This window comes from Mus caroli, unplaced genomic scaffold, assembly GCF_978045245.1.
Source record: "Mus caroli unplaced genomic scaffold, Mus_caroli_1 scaffold_14, whole genome shotgun sequence".
Lineage (NCBI taxonomy): Eukaryota > Metazoa > Chordata > Mammalia > Rodentia > Muridae > Mus > Mus caroli.
In genome coordinates this window covers 90,152,896-90,164,501 of record NW_028227269.1, presented here as the reverse complement: position 1 = coordinate 90,164,501, position 11,606 = coordinate 90,152,896, and the positions used below count along the sequence as shown (strand labels likewise).

The following is an 11,606-nucleotide window of genomic DNA, read 5'->3' as shown; positions in this document are numbered from 1 at the left end:
TTCCTTGAGCTATCTTTCCAATGAGTCTAGACTAAATCGATGAACTTTAAGTCAATGACAGACCCTGTCATAAAGTATGTTGATAGTGTTCCTGAGAATGGCACCTGAGGTTTTCCTCTGGCCTCCTTGGGCACACCACACACACATACACACATATACACATGCACACATACACACACACACACACACACAAAACTTCAAAAGATAAATGCAACACAATACTGTGCTTCTATGAGGGACCCTGATGGTAACCATAGAAGCCAAGAAAGGAACAGAAGTTTAAGTGGCAGCAGGCTTGATAAAATATAGAAAACAGTCTTTTCACTCAGAAAAGCATGTGTTCAAATCCTCATTCTTCCTCACATTAAATTATTAACCCCCCCCAATCTTGTTTTTCTCATTTGTAAAATAGGGAAAGGATAATTATCAGTCATTGGGCATAGTGATTAAAGTCATGCAAAGACTTTAGAAAAAGGTTCATTAAGAGGTAGATAATTAAAAAATAAAATAAAGAGGTAGATAATATTAACATTATTGCTACATATTTAATTAAATTTAATTAAATGTTATTTTAAAGTTAAGGACAGAGGCTACTGCACATATTAAACATATACCAGCTTAGAGATAATGAATAGGGAGAAGAAAACAATAAAGTATTGGGATGAGGGAGGGACAAGTGAGATAACACAAGGAACCAACCTCTATGGAAGTTTGATATTTGGGTACCTTGCCTTCCAAATTCTGGGATTATGGAAGATAGCCATGTGTTATTCCAGCAACATCCATTACCTCCCGACCTGTCTGTGACTGCTAATGCTACCTGGCTCTTTCTAACCAATTTCAGCCTAAGTTCTCAATAAGAAATGGTGTGAAAGAGAAAAACAATGACAAAAATGGTTTTCCATGCCCTTTTCTCCCATAAGATATGAAAGAAAGAAGAAAGTAGAAGAGAAAGAAAGCTATTGCAAAATACAAAAGTTTGCATAGAATGAGCACATCAAACAAGTCAGAAGTATCTTCAAGAGGCTCTCTGATCTTCCCATTTCCAGAGACAGACATATCTTCCCTCATCCTTTAGACACAGTGGTGAAGGTCAGAGTGAATGGATTTGGCCATATTAGGTACCTGGTTACCAGACTGCATTCTTATCTGACAGTGACTATCACCATGAACAACCCTTTCATTGACCTCATCTAACATGGCCTACATGTTCCTGTGTGACTCTACCCATGGCAAGTTCAACAGCACAGTCAAGGCTGAGAATGGAAAGCTTGTCAACAGGAAGGCCATTATCATCTTCCAGGAGCGAGATCCCACTAACATCAAATGGGTGATGCTAATGCTGAGCATGTTGTGAAGTCTACTGGTGTCTTCACTACCATGGAGAAGGCCAGGGTTCACTTGAAGGGTGGGTCCAAAAGGGTTATCATCCCCATCCCTCCTTCTGATGCCCTAGATTTGTGATGGGTGTGAATGGAGAAGACAAGACAACTCAATCGAGATTATCAGCAATCCTTCCTGTATCATCAACTGCTTAAGTTCCTAGATCATCCATGATCACTTCAGTATTATGAAAGGACTCATGATCACAGTCTATGCCATCACTACCACTAAGAAGACTATAGATGACCCCTTTGGAAAGCCGTGGCAGTATGGCCATGGGGCTGCTCAGAACATCACCCCTGCATCCACTGGTGCTACCAAGGCTGTGGATAAGATCATCTCAGAGCTGAACAGGAAACTCACTGACATGGGCTTTCATGTCCCTACCCACAATGTATCTGTCATGGATCTGACATGCCACTTGGAGAAACCTGCCAAGTATGATGACATTAAGAAGGTAATAAAGCAGGCATCTGAGGACCCACTAAAGGGCATCCTTGCCTACACTGAGGAGCAGGTTGTCTCCTGTGACTTAAGCAGTGATGCCCACTCCTCCACCTTTGTTGTTGGGGCTGGTATTGCCCTCAGTGACAACTTTGTAAAGCTAACTTCCTGGCATGATAATGAATATGGCTACAGCAACAATAGTCTACAGTGGTAGACTACATAGCCTACATGAGTTCCAAAGAGCAATAAGCCCTGGACTAGCCCACCCAGCAAAAACAAGAGAACAGAAAGAGGCCTTCAACTGCTAAGAAGTCTTTGACCCAAATCAGTCCCGACATTGAACATCTCTCTTACAGTTTCCATCCCAAACACCTAGAATAACAGGATGGGGCTAGGAAGCCCTGTTCTCTTGAAGATCATCAATAATGTTCACTACACACACACACACACACACACACAGTATCTGCAAGGTGCCAGCACCTATTTGGAGAGTGGAGTTATGCATTGTGTTATTGCTACAGGAATAAAGCCAGGAACCAGGGTTGTTTTACAATAAATTTTCACCTACAAAATCATATTTATATACCCAGAAGGAAGAAAATACATTTTTAAGTGTAAAGATAAAGAACCCTTGTAAATCCCTCCTTCCTTTGCTAGTGACATTGTTTTTCTTTGTTCTGAAGCCTCCCAGAATGACACTAGAAGAAATTTCCAGGTTAGCTTTAACTATTATTCTTTTCTGCCAAACTCCTTTCTTTAAATCTGTATGCCTTGGAATAAACTTTCTTGTTAGGTATATTTCCACCCAAACTGAAAAGTCTAAAAGTTGTTTTATTCTTGAGCAGTTTTATTCTCTCCCAGTTGCTTCCTTATTATTCCTACTGAGAATTTTAGTGTTCTCTCTATTAAAACTCAATCTGCTGTTTTAGAGGCTAATGATTAACTTTAATATGCCTGTGCCTTTAATTGTCATCGAGATTCTGGAATTAAATCAAATGTAATGGAAAGAATAGAATTAGGACAACTGGGCTCTAATCCCAGTGCAACCAATAAAGTGTCCGACCTTGGGAAAGCTTTCAACTTCTCTGGGACTCCATCTATAAAACAAGAAGCTTGGGAGATACAGTCTTCTAGTATATGTGCTTCTAAAACTCTGGGCTCCTAAAAGCAAGGAGAGCTCAAATTTTAAGGTTAACTGATTGCTGGTAGTAATTTTCTTGTTACTTAATTTGGTGTTAACAGACAAGAGCTCAGAACCCTGTTTTCCTTTAACACACAACTGGCTTTTGAGAAAGTCAAGAGAGGGAAAGGGGCTTTTCTTTAGCAGTGAGAAGCAAGCCTCAGAAATGACAACCATGCAGGAGAGTGGACCAAGGACTACAGAATGACAAAATGAATGAACTATCTCCACCATTCTTGTCTCCAGGAAAGAAAGCTGCAGTAACAAGGGAAGATGGCAGCATGCAAAGATGTAGTATAGGTAAATCTATGAAACACGCAGCTAAGGCTCAGGGAACATTGCAAAAGAGAGGCTAGAAAGATTGCAGGAGCCAAAGGATAAGAGACTTTGCTGTAAGACTGAGTCTCCTAGAAATGTCAAAAGTTATCCCCATAAAGTCTCACCAACATGGCTACCCAAACTCAAGTTGGACAAGGAAGACACCAATAAATGTGCCCAAAAGGCTTCAACCTTACACTAAGAACTACAGGCAAGTGAGTAAGCTGGACATAGGAGAGGTGGTCCTCCACAGGGAAGAGCCTACCAACTGGTTGTTCAGTGGCAAATGGTCAGTCCTCAAAGTATAATACAAGCAACATTATATGGACTCAGTAGGTGATATTTAGGAATACAAATGTATACACAAATCCATATATGCTGGCAACACAAATGAGGGGAAAGGGAGCCATGAATTTTAAGAAGAACAGGGAGGGCATATGAAAGGTTTGAAGGGAGGAAAGGGAGGTATAATTAAAATACGATCTGAAAAAAAAAAACAAACAAAATTCACTCAGCAAAATTTTTAAAAGGAAAAGGAGGGCAGATGAAAATAATAATGAAGCCACCCAGAGCTAAGCCACACAGGAATGCCCTCTGGGGTGGGTGTCATCAATCATTGGGATGCATTCACCTCTTTCCTTCAACCTCATCTTGCCTTCCTTTAAAAATATACTGAACCATCTCTTCATCTGAGCTTTGTGGTGCAGCAAAATTATATATATATATTGCCCCCTCCAGTAAAGGCTTCTCCTATGAAAAGAGGGAAAAAAAAGAAACTGAAGAGGAAATAAAAATTCTGTTTACGGAAAAGAAATGATGATGGGAGGATGGGAGATTTGTCTGAAATTGACTGTGGCCACTGCACCTGTGAAAAACTAAGAGTTTGCAGCCCTTCAGATCTAAGAGGGAAGCACCTCAGGCTTGAAAGGATGCTGTAAGCTGGAGGAAAGCCAAAGTATACAATGTGCTTGGGGTTGTCCCTTTCATGTATGCCTTTGAGTGCCGTAATGGAGTCTATTTTAAAGTGTAGGAAACAGGTACTGAGCTCTCTGGCTCAACAGTTGACAGCCTTTGGCAAGAGAAGTCTCTTCCCCTTTTGTTGCCAGATTTCTTTATGAAGGCAGAGGTAATGCTAAAGGCCTAGGTCAGGAGTTGACCCATCTAAGGCCATTAGCAGGTAAGATACTCTCGGAGCCAATCAGAGGTGTTTTCTTTCCTATAAAATGAGATGATGCTCAAGATTGGTTGCCTGTGGGAGGCTGTAGTTGTCCCCAGTTGAGCACAGGCCTGGAACCCCAATGACCCTACGGGACTGAAGGTGTTCTGCCATGCCTCCTGGGACCCTAGCTCCTGTCACAGCGACAGCCTCCTACAGTTGCCTACAAGCAGGAATGAATGAGCATGAATGATTCTATTCAAGGCTTATGTGAAAACGGAGAGTTATGTAAGGGTCTCATTACCCCTGAAAGTGAATAGGATTGACTCCAGTGCTCTGGGCATGGATTTCAAATAGCCAGTTCCTTCAGTTCCTCTTTGCCTTTTCCAGAGGTGGGGGTGGTGAATTATTTTGGAAATTACGGCATGTGGGAAAGCTCCATTTTCACTGTCATGTTACGTTGGAGTCCTGTGCTTATGTGATGAGCTGAGGTCGCAAACCACCATGTCTCTGGGGTATATTGCCCTAATTTGCATGGTGGTAACTGATTTATGAATCATGTTTTTCCTTATTAATAAGTCAACAAAGTAAAAATCCTTAAACACAGATGGCATGTGTATGTGCACACCAATGAATAAACACATCTTCCCTGCCAATATGAGAATATTGATTGCACTACAGTTGAGCAAACATAGTTGAGCCCAGTATTCAGGACTCACTCTGCCCCTCCCTGAAATGAAGGAGGGGTAGCCTTCTCTCTCCCATCTGAAGAAGGCGCTTAGCCATGTGACTTCCTTTGTTCCTGAGAATGAGAGAAAACACCATATCTTACATCTTGAGCCCAGTCTTGAAATGTGCTTACCTAGGTTTCTGTGGGTGCTTGGGCTTCTGACCTGCTTCTTGAGAAATCCTGGCCTGAGGTAGCCACTGCTCCTTCACCCAGGCCACAGCATGAAAATCCCCAGAACAAATTTGAACATCTACAGCCTAGAGCACAGCTGCTGTAGCCAACTGCACTGACCTGTGAAGAAAATAGCAATGGTTTGTGGTTGTAAGCCACAGAGACTTGTGGGGCAGGGCACAGAGGAGGTTTGATTGTTGTAAAAAAAAAAAAAAAAAAAAACTTCAGCAAAAACTGACTTGAACAAAGAATTCTTCTGGAAAAAATACATATAGCAACAACAGAAACAACTTCAAATTGAGTATTACACATCCATGTTTTTAGATTTCTTTTTAAATGCTTCATTGCCACATATTTGTTATACCTAATGATGCATTTCATTATGGCATATTCATGTGCACACACATTTCAATCTTACTCAGGCTTCCTGTTACTTCTTGTTGCCCAACTGCTGTCCACCTACTTCCCCCATTTTTGCTTGTCACTTTCCTTGGCTTTGTCACTCATTAGTCATTTCAACCCTGAAAATGGCCCTGGATCTTCCACAGGACTTGCATTGAGCTTCCTCTAGTCTTACACTTTGCATTGCCAACATAACTACTCAGTCCTCCCAATTCTATAGTCTCCATATGTTACAGAGGACGGGTCTGATTTCTAGGCCAGGCATTCAGCAAAAAGAATGGTCTTCTCCTGCAACAGAAGCATCCTCACGAAGGACAGCATGATGTTTGCCTGACAATACTGTTCCTCTGTATCACACACTCGCATGCAAAAGAGCCAAGTAACATGATGTTATAATAAGAGCCAGGAAAAGTTTCAAGCAATCCCTGACTCAAAGTCAATTTATAATCTCCTATTCTCTCTCTCTCTCTCTCTCTCTCTCTCTCTCTCTCTCTCTCTCTCTCTCTCTCAAAAGCAACTCCCTTCCTATGGCTGTGAGGAAAGTCCTCTCCTGTTTTTCCTTAAAAGCTCCAATTCCATTAAGCAATGAGTACTTGGCCATCAATAATTAAGACCTATCCCTGGGAAACACTCCCACCAAAAAAAAAGCTAACAGCACTACTGAATAATAAAGCAGGAAAAAGAGTTTTCCAAACCACAATGATTTTCTTTTTATATTTTCACAGTCCTCCAAGGAAGGACAAGCAGCCACTTTAGCAAGATCCCACAATTCTGCGTCCCTAAGTAGCACGATTACCACAAAGTCCTCTGGTAGCTTTGCCCAGCGTCAGCCAAGTACAAATAATAAATAGGTTTGAAATATATTGGCATAATGGCCTTTGGAATGTAAAAGCCACTTGAATTTGATTCTAAGCAAGAAGAATGTGTGTTCTTGATTCTCTTATTAGAGGGCAAGCCAGCCACATCCCTACCACCCACTGGCGTCTGCAAGCCCAGAAGACAGCAACAGGGAGAGGAAGTAAACTGTTGACCTCTGTTATACACAATGAATTCCAGAAGTGTGGACGGTGAAAACCTATTTGGCTTTAATCTGTGAGACTTCTTAGCCCCTGACTTTTCAAAACATCAAAGAGCTTTGTAAATTGAAGGCTGGAGAGATGGTTCCGGTGGTTAAGAGCAATGGCTGCTCTTCCAGAGGACCCCAACTCCTCACAGGTGTTCTCCACCTCTCCTTCCACCCAACCCTACACTCTTTTTCTCTCTTTAGATAGGAGAGAGAGAGAGAGAGAGAGAGAGAGAGAGAGAGAGAGAGACTCAAGAAATATACACACATAAGCAAAACCCATAAAACCACAAAGTTGGAAGCTATAATATACAAGCAAAAGAAAAGTAAGACCAAAAAAATGCTCAAAAAAAACCCAATATGAGACAAAAAAACTCTACAGAAAATATCACTGAATTTGGTCTGTGTTGGCCATCTACTACGGGGCATAGACGGGGCTTACCCTTAAGTGTGGTTATGCCCAGTGAGACTCCATCTGAGAAAGCTGCTTTTTCCTTTGCAAACAGATGTCAATTGGAGATAGCTTAGAGTGATTTTTCTTTTTAAGTGAGGGACATTGTACTATTAATTTTTGCATCAATTTGGCCATATTACCTGAGAGGAACAAGTTACGTGAGGAAAGACTTTTATTAGTTAACAGTTTCGGAGCGTCTCAGTCCATCATGGCAGAAATCTGCAGTATTATTATGAATCATATTTTGGACAGTCATGCAGGGTTCTTCTGGAATGTGACAGAGACTGACTCTGCTGGCTAAAGAAGTCCCCATTACTTAGGAGAGGAAAGGCTATCCAGTTTCTTTAAGGATGAACAAAAGCTAGCCAAAAACAGAGTCAACAAGTATAGAGTAACTGGTCGTGTGAGGGTGCCAACATTGCCTGGCGACCCTGAGAGAAGATGATCTTACTGTCACTTTTCAGTATGTTTTCGTCCCAAAGAAAAGGTAGTAAAAATAAAATCAGTAACTAGGAGTTGTACTTTTATGAACCTAGATTGTAATTGATCAACTAAATTGTCACATAACCAACTTCACTTTCTGCCTTCATAGGTGGGTCATTCTCCCTGAGAAAGCTAGGCCTTCACACAGACACACTGTCAAGGGAATTCAGATGCTGGCCATTCAGAACAGCCTCTAAATTTGTCTGAAAAAAAAAAAGAAAAGAAAAGGAATAGAATATGGAACTACAGCACCAAAACAGATAAAGTAAGTTTTTCCAGTTCAAAAATGTCATTACTATACATCTTACCAATTAGAGATTCAACTACATCAATGCTCTCCACTTATTGTTTTATGGGGTTGGAAGGTCTCACGTAGTCCAAGCTGGCTTGGAATTACCTATGTAACTGAGAATAACCTTCACCTTCTGAGCCTCCTGCCTCAGCCTCCCAAATATTGAGATTCCAGGTATACACGGTCTTAGTTTCATTCCTATTGCTTTCATAAACACCATGATCAAAAGCAAGTTAGGAAAGAAAGAATTGATTTCAGCTTATACTGGTAGGTCCATTGTGAAGAGAAATCAAGGCAGAAACTCAAGGCAGGAACCTGAAGCAGATGCCACAGAGGAAAGTTCTGACTGGCTTGTTCCTAATGGCTTGCTCAGCCTGCTTTCTCTCTTATACCTGGGCAGGCCTCCCTGCCCAGGGATGGCACCTCTCAAAGTAGATGGGACTTTCTCAAATCAATCATTAATTAAGGAAAATGCCCCCATTGGCTTACATGCAAGCCAATCTAATAGGGGCATTTTCTGAATTGAAATTTCTTCTACCCAGATGACCCCAGCTTGTCAATTTAACAAAAGATACATGGGCACAAGCACCATGCCCTGCCCTTCCCCTCTGATAGCAGAGAATGGAGTTAGTAAAGTAAGACTGAGTTCCTCCTTTGTGTTTTTCTCATTTCCATCAATAAGCAAGTATCATTCTCTAATCCTACACTTTTAGCCTTCTCTTTAATCCCCAGGCCCCTCATTGTGTGAACTCACAGGTATTGTCTTGGGTTCCTTCCTGTCTCTGTTATAGAATACACTAACGAAAGCAACCTAAGGAGAAAGGGTTTGTTTCAGTTCATAGTTTATGGAGATTTCTCAGTAAGAGAAGCTTGACGCCATGCCATAGCTATAATAAGACAATAGAGAGCGAGAAATTCAAGCTTGCTTCGGTTCATTTCTTCTCCATTTTATACAGTCCAGGGTCCTCTGCTCAAAGAATAGTCCCACCATAGCAAGATGAGGGGTTCCCACATCAAATAACATAATAAAGATAATTCCTCACATGCGTGACCGGAAACCAATCTCTTAGGCTGCTAACATTAACCACCCCAAGTGCTGAGCCTGGGGTCATACAGAGATGTTTTTAGAATGCATCAGAGAGCTGACTGAAGCAGTACCCACATTTTTTTTAAGACTGGGTGTTTCTTTCCCAGCTTCCCTACTGCCCAGCTCCTATGGTAAAAGTCAGGCACTCCAAACACTCATTATTAAATATACTACTGAATCCCTGCATTTCTATTCAAGCAGTTGGCCGTAATACCCAGCTCTAGCTAGCATGATGTAAACCTGAGTCAGCTGGACCTTCTGTATCTGGTTAAAGGAAAGATTCAACTGGTGCCAACCTCTGCCCCCTGCACACTGCCTTGCCAGAAACCACAACCTAAGAAAAGGCCAAGAGACTGACCAACAGCCTCAGCAGTCTCAATCATTGAACAAACGTTAATAGCTAGTTAACTCCAGCTTTCTCACTTTATAGAGGGGAGGAGGGGCAGGAAAATGCAACAGCTCACACGACTCTTGGTTCTATTTGCTGCTATTGTGGTGAAAGGATGCCTAACTGATGCATTTCCAGACTCATTGGGAGAGCTCAAGTCTAAGTAGCCAACACTAATGACCAAAAGCACACTATGGAAATAGTCAAGTGAGGGTCATCAAGCTACTAGATGCTAAAGCCATTTTTATGCTAGGAACAACTTCTTACTACAACGAACACCACACTATCGGCCCTCACACTACTTGGTGAAATCTGTAACTTTGTAGCCCCACAGAACATTACTAGACTCATACTCTACAGTAGTTGGTGAAATTTGGATCCCATACATATCTACTATAAGTGAAGCTTACATTATATGGTATTTTCATCTTTTATGTATTTATAAGATGAGATTTACCCATGCTTCAAAAAGGGCTGCTGTGCTATCCAAATGGGTTGCAATTCATCTTATCAGTCTGGATAAAGGGCCCTAGACCATTCTCTGTTCACTGATCGCCAGCCCCTGTATTTTGTACGTGATCACTGGGAATGGCTCTGAAATATTACATTCTAATTCAGATCCCTGCTCGGGCAGGTCCTTCCATAGATTGCTTCCACTTCCTGTTCTAATAAATGGATTTGGAAAATAATGGATACTCTGTAGGCTGATAAAGGTGTAAAATTGACAGAATTTCATAGCTGGGTTGGAATAACACAAGAACAAGAGTTCAAGAATGATATCCAAGTTGTGGGGTGTGGAATTAAACAAGAGGGAAAGATTCAGAAATCATGCTGGAACATATGGCGTCATTTCCTAAAGAACTGAAAGTTGTGGATGTAGAACACAGAGAAAGACAGATGGGAAGGATGGATTTGGGAGTCATCAGCTTACAGGTGATCATTGAAATCATGACTTCGTCTCATCTACCTGTATCTCCTACCTCAGTGAAGGGCATTCAAGAAGGGAAGCTTGGCATTCTACATTGAGGCTGATCTCTTTCCTACGAAAAAGTATATCTGGCTACCAGGAACCAATTACATCGGTTGCTAAGAGCTGCCTCCTGATTTATATTCAACTTTACTTCAGCTACTTCATGCAGCTCTCACCATCTTCACTGGGAAGTCCCCCACCTATCTCTCATTACACACAAACACACACTGAGAGAAAAAGAGACAGAAAGACAGACACAGGGAGAAACAGACAGCAACAGAGACAAAAATAAATTGTGCTAATCCTTGGAGTGAAAACTGTCTGCATTTCTCTTATTACAAAAAAAGGGTGAAGTCTCCTTCTCAATTAGATGCATAAGAGCTGATCTCTCTGTGAGTCTTCAGCTATCTAATAGTCTGGTTTGCCCAATATAGGTGCAGCTTAATGGAGACTCTATCCATTTTAGTCTTTATTTTATCTTGCATAGTTTTTCTTGCAAATAATGTTGTTTCAACCTACATACAACACACTGTATATCAGAAAGGGAATTCCCGTCTCAAATCTAGCTTAGGAATATGATTGCCTCAATTTGCAAAGTGTCTATTTGTATTTATAGACAATGCAATTTTAAAAAATAGTAGTATATTTCTTTTAGATGCATAACAGTGTCTTTGAAAATTCACTTAGGAGGCATACTAGTCCTCACAATGAGTTTTCACATGATAGATACCTTGGGTCCCTCTTGTTTATTACCCATCTGCTTCACCATTCTTGTTGGTTCAGATCTTCCTCAGCTCAGCAAGTGTTCTACAGTATTTATATATAAGTGCAGAGGTCTTTAAGAAGCTTTTCTCCAAAGATCAGAATCCAGTAGTCAGCCTAAACCAATTCATCCTCAGGGAGACTGTGGGAGGTAAAAGGCTAAGCACTTGAACTAGAGGCTATGAGGGGGGAAAAAACGAAAAGGTTAAGGCTCTTGAATCAAAGACCTTGGTCTCTTATCAGCTGAAGCAGTTTGCTTTGATGATGCTGCACAGAAAACGTCAAGCCCAGAGTCATTTTTTGCACTCCATTGAAACTCC

General features: G+C 41.2%; 1 pseudogene; it reads left to right on the top strand.

The window, feature by feature from the left end:
- Positions 1-1,167: 1,167 nt before the first annotated feature.
- LOC110306571 (glyceraldehyde-3-phosphate dehydrogenase pseudogene) lies at positions 1,168-2,079 on the top strand (annotated as a pseudogene).
- The last annotated feature ends 9,527 nt before the right edge of the window (positions 2,080-11,606 follow it).